Raw genomic sequence first — 14238 nt, 5'->3', positions numbered from 1 at the left:
AGCGCCTAAATACTAGGCCTCAAATTTATATCCCGCTAAATCTGTCCCTAGTGCTGTAGCTGGGCGAGTTATTTAGTGTCCGTTCAAGCACATTTCTTGTTCTGGGTTGAAATACAATTCCCAATTTAGCAATTTCATAATTTAGTGGTTTCTGCTATATCAGAGCTATTTGAAATCTATCCCTAAAAGGGTATATAATATTCAAGGTGCACATAGGGTCATTCAGAATAACTTCACACACCCGCTACTGTGCATTTCCAAATCTAATTCTGTCACTAAACCCATACCTGTCACCCAGCGCCTAAATACTAGGCCTCAAATTTATATCCCGCTAAATCTCTCGTTACCGCTGTCCTGTTGTGGCTGGGAAAGTTATTTAGTGTCCGTCAAAGCACATTTTTTGTTCTGGGTTGAAATACAATTCCCAATTTAGCAATTTCATAATTTAGTCGTTTCTGCTATATCAGAGCTATTTGAAATCTATCCCTAAAAGGGTAGATCATATTGAAGGTGCACATAGGGTCATTCAGAATAACTTCACACACACGCTTCTGTGCATTTCCAAGTCTAATTCTGTCACTAAATCCATACCGGTCACCCAGCGCCTAAATACTAGGCCTCAAATTTATATCCCGCTGAATTTGAATACAATACATTGGGCCAAATAATATATTTGTTGTTGTGGTGAACCATAACAATGAGAAAAACATCTAGTAAGGGACGCGGACGTGGACATGGTCGTGGTGGTGTTAGTGGACCCTCTGGTGCTGGGAGAGGACGTGGCCGTTCTGCCACATCCACACGTCCTAGTGTACCAACTACCTCAGGTCCCAGTAGCCGCCAGAATTTACAGCGATATATGGTGGGGCCCAATGCCGTTCTAAGGATGGTAAGGCCTGAGCAGGTACAGGCATTAGTCAATTGGGTGGCCGACAGTGGATCCAGCACGTTCACATTATCTCCCACCCAGTCTTCTGCAGAAAGCGCACAGATGGCGCCTGAAAACCAACCCCATCAGTCTGTCACATCACCCCCATGCATACCAGGGAAACTGTCTCAGCCTCAAGTTATGCAGCAGTCTCTTATGCTGTTTGAAGACTCCGCTGGCAGGGTTTCCCAAGGGCATCCACCTAGCCCTTCCCCAGCGGTGAAAGACATAGAATGCACTGACGCACAACCACTTATGTTTCCTGATGATGAGGACATGGGAATACCACCTCAGCATGTCTCTGATGATGACGAAACACAGGTGCCAACTGCTGCGTCTTTCTGCAGTGGACAAGCTGACGTTCATAAAAATGAACCAGGCATGGATCCCACAGGACCTGTCCGTCCCTTGTCCAGATTAGACATTAACTACCTCCCCATAACCATATATTATTGGACTCCAGGGCACTTCCTCATTCAATCCTATTTTTATTTTCATTTTACCATTATATTGCGAGGCTACCCAAAGTTGAATGAACCTCTCCTCTGCCTGTGTGCTAGGCCTAAATATATGCCAATGGACTGTTGCAGTGGTGGCTGACGTGAAGCCTCATTCTCTGCTATGACATGCAGACTGATTCTCTGCTGACATGAAGACAGATTCTCTGTTACGGGACCTCTCTGCTCTGCCTGTGTGCTAGGCCTAAATATATGCCAATGGACTGTTGCAGTGGTGGCTGACGTGAAGCCTCATTCTCTGCTATGACATGCAGACTGATTCTCTGCTGACATGAAGCCAGATTGTCTGTTACGGGACCTCTCTGCTCTGCCTGTGTGCTAGGCCTAAATATATGCCAATGGACTGTTGCAGTGGTGGCTGACGTGAAGCCTGATTCTCTGCTATGACATGCAGACTGATTCTCTGCTGACATGAAGCCAGATTGTCTGTTACGGGACCTCTCTGCTCTGCCTGTGTGCTAGGCCTAAATATATGCCAATGGACTGTTGCAGTGGTGGCTGACGTGAAGCCTCATTCTCTGCTATGACATGCAGACTGATTCTCTGCTGACATGAAGCCAGATTGTCTGTTACGGGACCTCTCTGCTCTGCCTGTGTGCTAGGCCTAAATATATGCCAATGGACTGTTGCAGTGGTGGCTGACGTGAAGCCTGATTCTCTGCTATGACATGCAGACTGATTCTCTGCTGACATGAAGCCAGATTGTCTGTTACGGGACCTCTCTGCTCTGCCTGTGTGCTAGGCCTAAATATATGCCAATGGACTGTTGCAGTGGTGGGTGACGTGAAGCCTCATTCTCTGCTATGACATGCAGACTGATTCTCTGCTGACATGAAGCCAGATTCTCTGTTACGGGACCTCTCTCCTCTGCCTGTGTGTGTGCTGGGCCTAAATATATGCCAATGGACTGTTGCAGTGGTGGCTGACGTGAAGCCTGATTCTCTGCTATGACATGCAGACTGATTCTCTGCTGACATGAAGCCAGATTGTCTGTTACGGGACCTCTCTCCTCTGCCTGTGTGTGTGCTGGGCCTAAATATATGCCAATGGACTGTTGCAGTGGTGGCTGACGTGAAGCCTCATTCTCTGCTATGACATGCAGACTAATTCTCTGCTGACATGAAGACAGATTCTCTGTTACGGGACCTCTCTCCTCTGCCTGGGTGCCGGGGCCTAAATATCTGAGAATGGACTGTTCCAGTGGTGGGTGACGGGAAGCCAGATTCTCTGCTATGGAACCTCTCTCCAATTGATTTTGGTTAATTTTTATTTATTTAATTTTTATTTTAATTCATTTCCCTATCCACATTTGTTTGCAGGGGATTTACCTACATGTTGCTGCCTTTTGCAGCCCTCTAGCTCTTTCCTGGGCTGTTTTACAGCCTTTTTAGTGCCGAAAAGTTCGGGTCCCCATTGACTTCAATGGGGTTCGGGTTCGGGACGAAGTTCGGATCGGGTTCGGATCCCGAACCCGAACATTTCCGGGATGTTCGGCCGAACTTCTCGAACCCGAACATCCAGGTGTTCGCTCAACTCTACTCTGAACGCAAGTGTGAAAGTAGCCTTATTCTGATTGCCTGATTGGAGTCGAGAAGGAATTTTTCTTTCCCCTAAAATGAGTTGGCTGGTTGCCTTCCTCTGAATCAACGAACTGGATGGACAGATGTCTTTTTTCAGCCTTATAAACTATGTTACTATGAAACAAGGACTCTTTTCCACAGACTTGAAAATGACGCCTCATTGTAATCCTGCCGGTTATAATAAGAGATGTTTCTAGGCAGCAAATCCCTGTTTACACAGTACAGTTTGCAGCCCAGCAAGGATGATTTTAGTATCTGCAAAGATTTTCTATGGCGCTAAGCAATCACATTAGCAATCCCCTGTGTTCATACAGTGGAGGTGATTGCTGCATCTCCTCAGCAAAGCAGGAAATTATCAGGAACCAATGCTTTGTTCCTAATAATTGGCTATAGGTATTAACATGAAAATTGAACAAAAAAATTGCTAATGTTTAACATAAAAACGGACTTTAAACAATATAATTTCCTGACTACACATTTTCTTTAACCCTTTCGCTACCAGCGCCGTACAGATACGGTGCTGGAGCGATGTGGGAACATGGCCAGCAAGTCTCTGTTGTTTCAAACAGCAGAGACCTGCGTCTAATTACCGTGACCGGCAATAATGCTGATCACGGTAATTAAAGGCTTTAGATGCCATGATCAAGTGAGATCACAGCATCTAAAATGCGCAAAAACTTCCTACCGATAACCCCTGCGGCCAATGAGGGCATCGGTAGTTTGCTGAACACTATGAGCCTCGCTGACGAGGCTGATTGTGTTCATGCTGCAATTCTAATTTTGGCCACCAGATGGCAGGCCAGGATAAGAAATTAGCAATTTTCAGTCCAAACCCCATTTAAAAAATCCCTGATAGTACAAAATGAAAAAAAATATTAATGCATAGGCTCATATATGAGCTTCAAAATCATCACAGAAAATGAAAGAAATATATAATGTTAAAAAATATATAAAAAATAAAATAAAAAGTTTTAATCACCCCCCTTTCTGTACAATTAAAAAATAAAAACCTAATTAACAAGAAATATAAACATCATAGATATCACCGCGACCATAAAACACCCATACTATTAAAATATTTAAAAAATCAGCGTGACAGGAAAATGGTCAAAACTGCCGATTTTTTTACATTTTTTCATTGCTTCTCCTACCTAAATAAATGTAATAAAATGTGATCAAAAAGTCACGCACACTCCAAAATGGTATCAATAAAAACGACGGATTGTCCCGCAAAAAATAAGCCAGCTCAGTAGACATAAGTATACAAAAGTTATGAGGGTCAGAATATAGTGATTTATGGTGATTTTTTTTTTTATTAGGCCTCTTTCACACTTGCGTTGTCCGGATCCGGCGTGTACTCCACTTGCCGGAATTACACGCCGGATCCGGAAAAACGCAAGTGTACTGAAAGCATTTGAAGACGGATCAGTCTTCAAAATGCTTTCAGTGTTACTATGGCACCCAGGACGCTATTAAAGTCCTGGTTGCCATAGTAGGAGCGGGGAGCGGTATACTTACCATCCGTGCGGCTCCCGGGGCGCCCCAGAATGACGTCAGAGCGACCCATGCGCATGGATGACGTGCCATGCGATCACGTCATCCATGCGCCTGGGGCGCCCTGACGTCACTCTGGAGCGCCCCGGGAGCCGCACGGACGGTAAGTATGCTGCTCCCCCGCTCCCCGCTACAGTTTACCATGGCTGCCAGGACTTTAGCGTCCCGGCAGCCATGGTAACCACTCTAAAAAAGCTAAACGTCGGATCCGGCAATGCGCCGAAACGACGTTTAGCTTAAGGCCGGATCCGGATCAATGCCTTTCAATGGGTATTCTTTCCGGATCCGGCCTTGCGGCAAGTCTTCAGTTTTTTTGGCCGGAGCAAAAAGCGCAGCATGCTGCGGTATTTTCTCCGCCAAAAAACGTTCCGTTCCGGAACTGAAGACATCCTGAACGGATTTCACTCCATTCAGAATGCATTAGGATAATCCTGATCAGGATTCTTCTGGCATAGAGCCCCGACGACGGAACTCTATGCCGGAAGACAATAACGCAGGTGTGAAAGAGCCCTTAACGTTTTACATTTATTTTTTACACTATTTAGACATAAAAAACCTATACATATAGGATATTGTTGTAATTGTACTGACCCGGAGAAAAAAGGTCATGGGTCAGTTTTCCCGCAAACGGAACGCCGTGGGAACAAAACCCGTAAAACTGTGGAGGAATTGATTTTTTTTCCCAATTCCACCCCATTTGGAATTTTTTTGTTTACCGCTTCCCACTACATTTTATGCCATAATTAATGTTGGCATTAAAACTTACAAGTTGTCTCGCAAAAAATAAGCCCTAATACAGCTATGTGAATGGAAATATAAAAATGTTATGGCTCAAGGAAAATAGGGAAGAAAAATGAAAAAGCAAAAAAAACAAACAAGACAAAAAACACACAACAACACTAAGGCCTCTTTCACACGGGCGTCATTTTTTTGGCCCGGCTAAGAGCCGGGTGCGTTGCGGGAAAATGCGCGATTTTTTCTGCGCAAGTGCAAAACATTGTCATGCGTTGCACTCGCGTGAGAAAAATCGCGCATGTTTGGTACCCAAACCCGAACTTCTTCATAGAAGTTCGGGCTTGGGATTGATGTTCTGAAGATTGTATTATTTTCCCTTATAACATGGTTATAAGGGAAAATAATAGCATTCTGAATACAGAATGCATAGTAAACCAGCGCTAGAGGGGTTAAAATAAAATATAATTTAACTCACCTTAGTCCACTTGTTCGCGAAGCCGGCATCTCCTTGTGTCTCCGCTGCTGATGAACAGGACCTGGGATGAGCTGCTCCATTAAATACCGGTTAAGGACCTTCGATGACGTCACTCCGGTCATCACATGGTACGTCACATGATCTTTTACCATGGTGATTCACCATGGTAAAAGATCATGTGATGACCGGAGTGACGTCATCGAAGGTCCTTAAGCTCTATTTAATGGAGCAGCTCATCCCAGGTCCTGTTCATCAGCAGCGGAGACACAAGGAGATGCCGGCTTTGCGAACAAGTGGACTAAGGTGAGTTAAATTATTTTTTATTTTATTTTAACCCCTCTAGCGCTGGTTTACTATGCATTCTGTATTCAGAATGCTATTATTTTCCCTTATAACCATGTTATAAGGGAAAATAATAATGATCGGGTCTCCATCCCGATGGTCTCCTAGCAACCATGCGTGCAAATCGCATGGCATCCGTACTTGCTTGCGGATGCCATCCGATTTTCACACACCCCATTCACTTCTATGGGGCCTGCGTCACGTCAAAATCGGACATTATAGAGCATGCTGCGATTTGCACTGAACGTACAAGTGATGCGTTAAAAACAACGCTCATGTGCACAGCCCCATAGAAATGAATGGGTCAGGATTCAGTGCGGGTGCCATACGTTCGCCGCACGGATCGCACCCGCACGGAAAAGTCGCCCGTGTGAAAGGGGCCTAAGGCCCCTTTTACACGGGCAACTATTCAGCGCGGGTGCAATGCGTGAGTTGAACGCATTACACCCACACTGAATCCAGACCCATTCATTTCAATGGGGCTGTTCACATGAGCGGTGATTTTCACGCATCACTTGTGCGTTGCGTGAAAATCGCAGCAAGCTCTATATTCTGCGTTTTTCACGCAACGCAGGCCGCATAGAAGTGAATGGGGCCGTGTAAAAATCGCAAGCATCCGCAAGCAAATGCGGATGCGGTGCGATTTTCACGCATGGTTTCTAGGTGACGATCGGGCTGGGGACCCGATCTGTATTATTTTCCCTTATAACATGGTTATAAGGGAAAATAATAGCATTCTGAATACAGAATACAAAGTAAGATAGCGATGGAGGGGTTAAAAATTAATAAAAAATTAACTCACCGAGTCCACTTGATCGCGTAGTTGCGGATCTCTGTCTTCTTCTGTAATGTTGAGCTGCTGGCTAAGGACCTGTGGTGACATCACATGATCCAATCACATGGTCCCTCACCATGGTGATGAACCATGTGATTGGACCATGTAATGAGCACAGTGACGTCATCAAACTCCTATTCCTGTGCACAGCAAAGAAGACAGAAGAGATGCGGCTGCGCGATCAAGTGGATTAAGGAGAGTTAAATTTTTTATTTATTTATTTTAACCCCTACAGCCCTATTTTACTATGCATTCTGTATTAAGAATGCTATTATTTTCCCTTATAACATAGTTATAAGGGAAAACAATACAATCTACAGAACAGCTAACCCAAACTTCTGTGAAGAAGTTCTGGTTTGGGTACCAAACATGCCGATTTTTCTCACGCGCGTGCAATGTTTTGCACTTGCGCGGAAAAAAAATTGCGCATTTTCCCGCAACGCACCCACATCTTATCTGGGCAAAAAACATGACGCCCATGTGAAAGAGGCCTAAAAGTGTTCTAAAAAGGAAGAACAAAAGGATTGGATTTTGAAGTTCAAGATAATGTCGGGGGAAGTCAGGACATCCCCATACATGTTGATAGTTGTTCAATCCAAAGAAAAATTAGCAGGTCCTGTCAACTTTACTTTTAAGTGTAACTTTACTTGGATCAGCATTACACAGTCCTCTCTACACAGAATGATGCCATGCAGTAGCATAGCTATAGGGGTGGCAGTGGTTGCAATTGCGACCGGGCCACTAAGCCAGAAGGGCCCACAAGCCCCCATTACCAGTAGCGTACTACCAATGACTATCTTTTGCTTTATAAGACATTGTGCGTCTTATAAAGCAAATACTAATGAGCAAGCACTCACTTATTTGCAGGAGGAGTGGGGAGCGGTGAGTTAAGTATTGTACTCACATCTTCTCCCTGGTCTTCTCCAGGTCCATGTTGCACTATCACAACTGCGCGGGCTATGACCTGACATTGTATGGGTAAAGTCAGGAAACCCCTATACACAATCCTAAAAAAAATTGCAGGTCCTGTTAACTTTACTTTTAAGTGTACCTTTACTTGGATCAGCATTAAACAGTTCTCTTTACACAGAATGATGCCATGCAGTAGTGTAGCTATAGGGGGTCGCAGCAGTTGCAATTGCGTCCGGACCTCTAAGCCAGAAGGGCCTTCCTTGCCAGTGGCGCGCTGCCAATTACTGTATCTTTTGCTTTATAAGACGCTATGTGTCTTATAAAGTGAATATTAGTGAGTGATTCCATTATGTAAGTGCTCACTAGAATGCGGGAGGTGGGGGGACGATGAGTGAAGCGTTGTACTCACCTCTCCTCCCTGGTCTTCTCCGGGTCTGTGCTGCACTGTTCTGAATGCGTACTGCATCAGGACGTAGTGTACACACTATGACCTGACGTTATATGCAGTCAGGTGGCAGTGCAGCATGAGCCCAGAGAAGAACAGGGAGAGCGACTGCAGGAGAGAATGCCGGACTGGCAAAGGTCTAATATGTGGGGTTCTGAGATGGAGATCCAATGCGGGTCTGATCTGAGGTCTAATATGGGGGGAGGAGGGGGTTTTGACATAGAGACCTGATCTAAGATCCTGATACAGTGGTCTAACGTGAAGGTCCGATGTGGGGGGGGGGGGGGTCTCATATGGGGGTGTGACCTGAGGATCTGATATGGGGATCTGAGATGAGGGTCTGATGTGAGGTGTGATATGGAGGTCCATGGAAATCTGATTTGAAAATCTGATATGGGGGTCTAATTTGAGACTTGATATGGGGCTTGATCTGAGGATCTAATATAGGGGTCTGATTAAAAGTCTGATATGGGGTCCATGGAGGTCTGATCTGAAGATCTGATATGGGGGTCTAATCTTTGGTCTGATACGGTAATCTAATTTGAGATCTGATATGGGTGTCTGATCTGAAAAGGTAAGGGAGTATTTTTTTTGTACTGGTGCACAATAAAGGGGTACTTTTTTACTGGTGCACAATATAAGGTGGTATTTCTGTACTGGCACACGTTATAAGGGGTTATTTTATTAATGGCACATATTAGGGGACATTTTTCTATAGGCATACATTATAAGAAGTATTACTACTGCGATACTATGGGAAACATGATTAATAGTATAGGCACAATAGGAGCATCATTACTATTGGGGCACTGTTAACACTATGCACACCGCTAGATAATTATTTCTATCGGTGGGAGTTTGGTAAGCATTATTACTGTAGGGGCACCCTAGCACAGTATCAGCTTAGCCCAAATTTGGGGGGACATTATGTTTACACTATTAGGCCTCATGCACACAAACGTTGTTTGTTTCCGTGTCCATTACGTTTTTTATTTGCGGATAGGATGCAAACCCATTAATTTCAACGGGTCCGCAAAAAATGCAGACAGCACACCATGTGCTGTCCCGCATCAGCAAGTCTGTTTCATAGCCCCGTAAAAAAAAAATAGAACAAGTCATATTCTTGTCCGTTTTAGGCATTGTTACAATGGATCATCCGTTGTGTCCATGTAGCCTTAGTGTCAGGAACACTATTTGCTGGGTGCAGTTATTTAAGGCACTGTGGGCCAATTATTATTGAAGGGGGCGCTATCTGTGTGGTATTAGTATTTTCAGGGGGACTGTTTCTGCAGTAAAATATTGGGGAGCACAGTGAGCACAGTAAATTTGCTAGTGAGATCCGCAGCATAAACTGACAGGCTGCAGGTTTAAGTTCCGGGCCACAGGTCATTTTACACTGCATCTTTTGTGTGCTGAATGTGGATGAGATTTGTTAAAATCTCATTCACTTTGCTGGTACTGTACAATGCTGCGGATTTGCAGCATAAAAAACTACAAAGGCAAGTCTGCAGCTAATCAGTCACATGTGGACATACCCTTATAGTACTGGCGTCCTCTAATACAGCAGTACTGGTGTTGGACCTACATGGAGCAACCATACAGATGTTGGTGGGATTTCTGGAATTGCTAGGTAGTCATCAATGTCATTAGAGGGTTTTCCAGGACCCAGTGTGTCCTGCAAACCCACCTTACTTACACACAACTCACCTGTAGAAGAAAATTTGTATTATACAGTCTCATAGTTGTGTGGATTCACCCCTCGGGAACCTGGTCATGTCATGCTCCTCTTCTGGAAATCCTGCTTCCGCCATCAAGTCCCTTACCAGATTTTTGGCTTGGGCTATGGACGGTGACATCACTACCGCAGGCAAGGGCAGAACTTTTCATCTCCCTGGCGCATTTACAGATAAGGTGCATTCAGGAGTTCTGGCGCATGCGCCACGGAGAGAAGTAGTTCTGGTCCTGTCCACAGCAGAAGTGATGTCCTGTCCAAAGCCCAGGCCGGAAATCTGGTAAAGGATGGGACGTAAGGCTCGTTCACACGAACGTTTTTTGCGTTCCTTATACAGGCCGTTTTTTTTGTTCCGTATATGGAACCATTCATTTCAATGGTTCCACAAAAAAAAAACGGAATGTACTCCATATGCATTCCGTTTCTGTATTTCCGTTTTTCCGTTCAAAGATAGAACATATCCTATTATTGCCCGCAAATCACGTTCCGTGACTCCATTCAAGTCAACGGGTCCACAAACAAAACGGAACACATACGGAATGTACTCCGTATCTGTTCCGTTTTTGCGGAACCATCTATTGAAAATGTTATGCCCAGCCCAATTTTTTCTATGTAATTACTGTATATGCCATACGGAAAAACGGAATGGAACCAGAAACACTACTGAAACAAAAAACGGAAAAACAGATCAGTTAAAAATGGGCCGCAAAACACTGAAAAAGCCATACGGTCGTGTGAACAAGCAAGCTGGATTTTCAGAAGAAGATCATCACATCACCAGGTTCCCAAATGACTAAGGGTACTTTCACACTAGCGTTTTTGTTTTCCGGTATTGAGTTCCGTCACAGGCCAAAAATACTGAACACTTGCCGGAATGCTGGATCTGGCATTAATTTACATTGAAGTGTATTAGTGCCGGATCCGGCCCCAAGTGTTCCAGCAAAACGGATCCGTTCTTTCCGTCCGTGCAGACCTTTAAAAATGCTAAAAAAAAAAATCATACCGGATCCGTTTCTCCGGATGACACCGGAGAGATGGATCTGGTATTTCAATGCATTTGTCAAACGGATCCGCATCTGGATCCGTCTGACAAATGCCATCAGTTTGCGTCCGGATTGCCAGATCCGGCGACGGAACTGCCTGCCGGAATCCTCTGCCGCAAGTGTGAAAGTACCCTGATCCATGCAACAAGAGGTTCTGCAGTTTGTTTAAACAGATGATCTATCCTCTGGTTAGATCATCAGCTTCTGATCGGCGGGGGTCCGACACCCGGGACCCCCGCCGATCAGCTGTTTGAGAAGGCAGCAGCGCTCCAGCAGCGCCGCGGCTTTCTCGCTGTTTACCGCTGGCCCAGTGACATCACGACTAGTATCAACTGGCCTGGGTGGGGCTAAGCTCCATTCCCTTGAATGGAGCTTAGCCCCGCCCAGGCCAGTGATACTAGTCGTGACGTCACTGGGCCTGCGGTAAACAGTGAGAAGGCCGCGGCGGTGCTAGAGCGCCAAAGCCTTCTCAAACAGCTGATCGGCGGGGGTCCCGGGTGTCGGACCCCCGCCAATCAGAAGCTGATGATCTATCCGGAGGACAGTAAGTATATTACAAACTTTCTCCTACAGGTAAGTGTAATTAAAGTGTGTTTGCAGGACCGGCTGTGTCCCTGAAATCCCTTTAAACCCTGCAGAATTGTAACATTTAGTGACGGGCAGTGTACATTAGGGGCCGTGGAGCAGTCATTATCAGGATGTATTACCCACTGTAGCATTTTTCTTCACCTCAAGATTTGCAGCTTTCTGAAACTGCGCTTCTTCCTCTTTTTGCATCTGCTCGGCGGACAGTCTGTGAAGGCTATAACCTCCGACACTCCAGCTGTGGTAAAACTACAACTCCCAAGATGCACACTTGATTGGCTGGTCTCAGAACGCCACAGAAATGAATGGGGCATGCTGGGAGTGGTAGTTTCACCATCCCACTATGCCCCCACTATCACCATATTAATAGGTGCCCTACATACAACAGATCATTACATGGCACATACCCATTACATGCCAAGGTGATCACGTGCAAAAAGGGTCATTTCAAGGGACAATAGAGTGAAACACCGAATATCCTGATTACACATCACAAAATTCATTATAATGGATGTTTTCTTCCAGAAAGTTTTAACTTGCAGCAGATAAGCAAAAAACGTCACTTGAGTCAGCGCTATGCAGTTATCTGATGCTGGTATCTTCTCAATTTCACCCCCTCCCCCAATATCTCACTCTTATCTGTGTGCAGCTGACACTGCCCCCCGACCCCAAGGGCTATCTGCGCAGGAAACCGAGGCACCTCCACCGGCAGCAGCTGACACACTGAGGTAGGTAGGTTGTATTCCCCTCCCCCTCTACAGAACAGCCACCTGCAGCCCTCATATACTATGACGTGGATACGACCAGGGGTCCGTGCACTGTACCTGAGCCTGTACGTCCGCACACCCGCTGCCCAGTGCCCACGCAGTCACTAAAGCTGTGTGACTTCTAAAAGGACACGCCCCCAAGGGGAGGAGTCCGTCCATGAGGAAGTGTAGTGTACCGCTGAGAGAGGGAGGGAGAGCAGCCCTGCCACTAGTGGGGAGAGAGAGCTGGTATATACTTCTTTATTTATAGAGAATGGGTCCTGGCTGTACATCACCATAACCATCATATAATTGCTGTGATCATGATATATTAATATTATTATTATTATTATAATAATATCCTTCATATGGGATAGATATGTGAGACTTAAACACAACAGCAGGACAGCTCTCCCATAGTTTGCTGTGAGGTATCAGTGCAGGTAATGTATCAGTCCAGGCTGCCATGCTTAGGGTATCACCACTAATTTTGCAAATTCTACATGACAGCATCTGTGACCAGTCCATGGTGGAAAATCCTAATGGTATGGAGGCACAGGATAGCAGGGGGTGGACTGGGAACTTAAAGTGGCCCTGGACACCTAAAAGTGGCCCCATGTTGTAGGCGGGTCCAAACTGAAAGAAGGCAGGACCAACACATGTAATGCAGCGACAACACAAGTAGGCAGGGCCAGCAATACTGCAGTGTTGCATAAAGTACCGCCCCTGCAGAACCAAATACCACAGTGCAGCACAACATGCCACCACCCTCGCTGCAATATTCAAGTGTATCACTGTCCTGAGGATGGTGATACAGTTGAATTCAGGGCACCTGCAGCCATTGGCCAGGTGCATAAGAAACTGATGCTCGCACATTATAGGGGTTGTCCGTGTTCAGAGCCATGTTACGATGCCTTCCCTTGCCCTGCACTCTATCGCGCCGGGTAAGGGCTGTTTGTTTATACTTTTACACTGCTAGGTGGAGGCTTCTGCCTAGCAATGTTGCTGGTGACGTCACCGGTACTAATAGGTGGGCTTTAGCTCTGTAAAACAGGCTAGGGCAGCACTAAAGCCCGCTCATTATTGCTTGTGATGTCACCCGCAACACTGCTAGGCAGGAGCCTCCGTCTAGCAGTGTAAAAAATATAGACAAACAGTCCTTGCCCTGTGCGATAGAGCACAGGGCAAGGGAGAGCATCAGAGGTGCTGCCTGGGTGAACCCAGACAACCCCTTTAATGTAGGAGCATCAGTTTCTTATGCACCTGGCCAATGGCTGCAGGTGCCCTACTGAATTCAACTGTATCACCGTCCTCAGGACAGTGATACACTTGAATATTGCAGCGAGGGTGGCGGTATTTTGTGCTGTACTGAAGTATTTGGTTCTGCAGGGGCGGTATTTTGTGCAACACTACCGTATTGCTGGCCCTGCCTATTTGTGCTGTCGCTGCTTACTTGTGTTGGTCCTGCCTTCTTTCAGTATGGACCCGCCTACAACATGAGGCCACTTAGGTTTCCAGGGCCACTTTAAGTTCCCAGTCCGCCCCAGCTATTCTGTGCCGCCATACCACTAGGATTTTCCACCATGGACTTGTCACAGATTTTGCCGTAAAGTTGCTGCACATTTCAACCTGTACATTGCGAAAGATGAAATCCATGGTGGAAATCTGCAGCATAAATGGTCATGCTCTGAATTTAAAATCCACACTGCAGGTCCATTCACACTGCAGATTATTTTTCTGCAGCGTGTGGATGAGATTTCTTCAACTCTTATCCACTTAGGGTGCCCTCACGTGTTGCAGAATTTTCT

The 14238-nt window shown here is 45.7% G+C and overlaps 1 protein-coding gene across 1 annotated transcript in view; it reads right to left on the bottom strand.

Annotated features, from left to right (window-relative positions):
* The window catches only part of TMEM106A (transmembrane protein 106A), a 43296-nt gene extending 30715 nt beyond the window's left edge, over positions 1-12581 (bottom strand). Inside the window, exon 1 of the mRNA XM_044298204.1 lies at positions 12509-12581. The gene's annotated coding sequence lies outside the window, so the exon portion shown is untranslated. The remainder of the gene's footprint in view (positions 1-12508) is intronic.
* Positions 12582-14238: the final 1657 nt, after the last annotated feature.

This window comes from Bufo gargarizans, chromosome 6 (assembly GCF_014858855.1).
Source record: "Bufo gargarizans isolate SCDJY-AF-19 chromosome 6, ASM1485885v1, whole genome shotgun sequence".
Lineage (NCBI taxonomy): Eukaryota > Metazoa > Chordata > Amphibia > Anura > Bufonidae > Bufo > Bufo gargarizans.
Note: the sequence above shows the minus strand (reverse complement) of the source record. Positions and strands in the feature narration are given on the sequence as shown.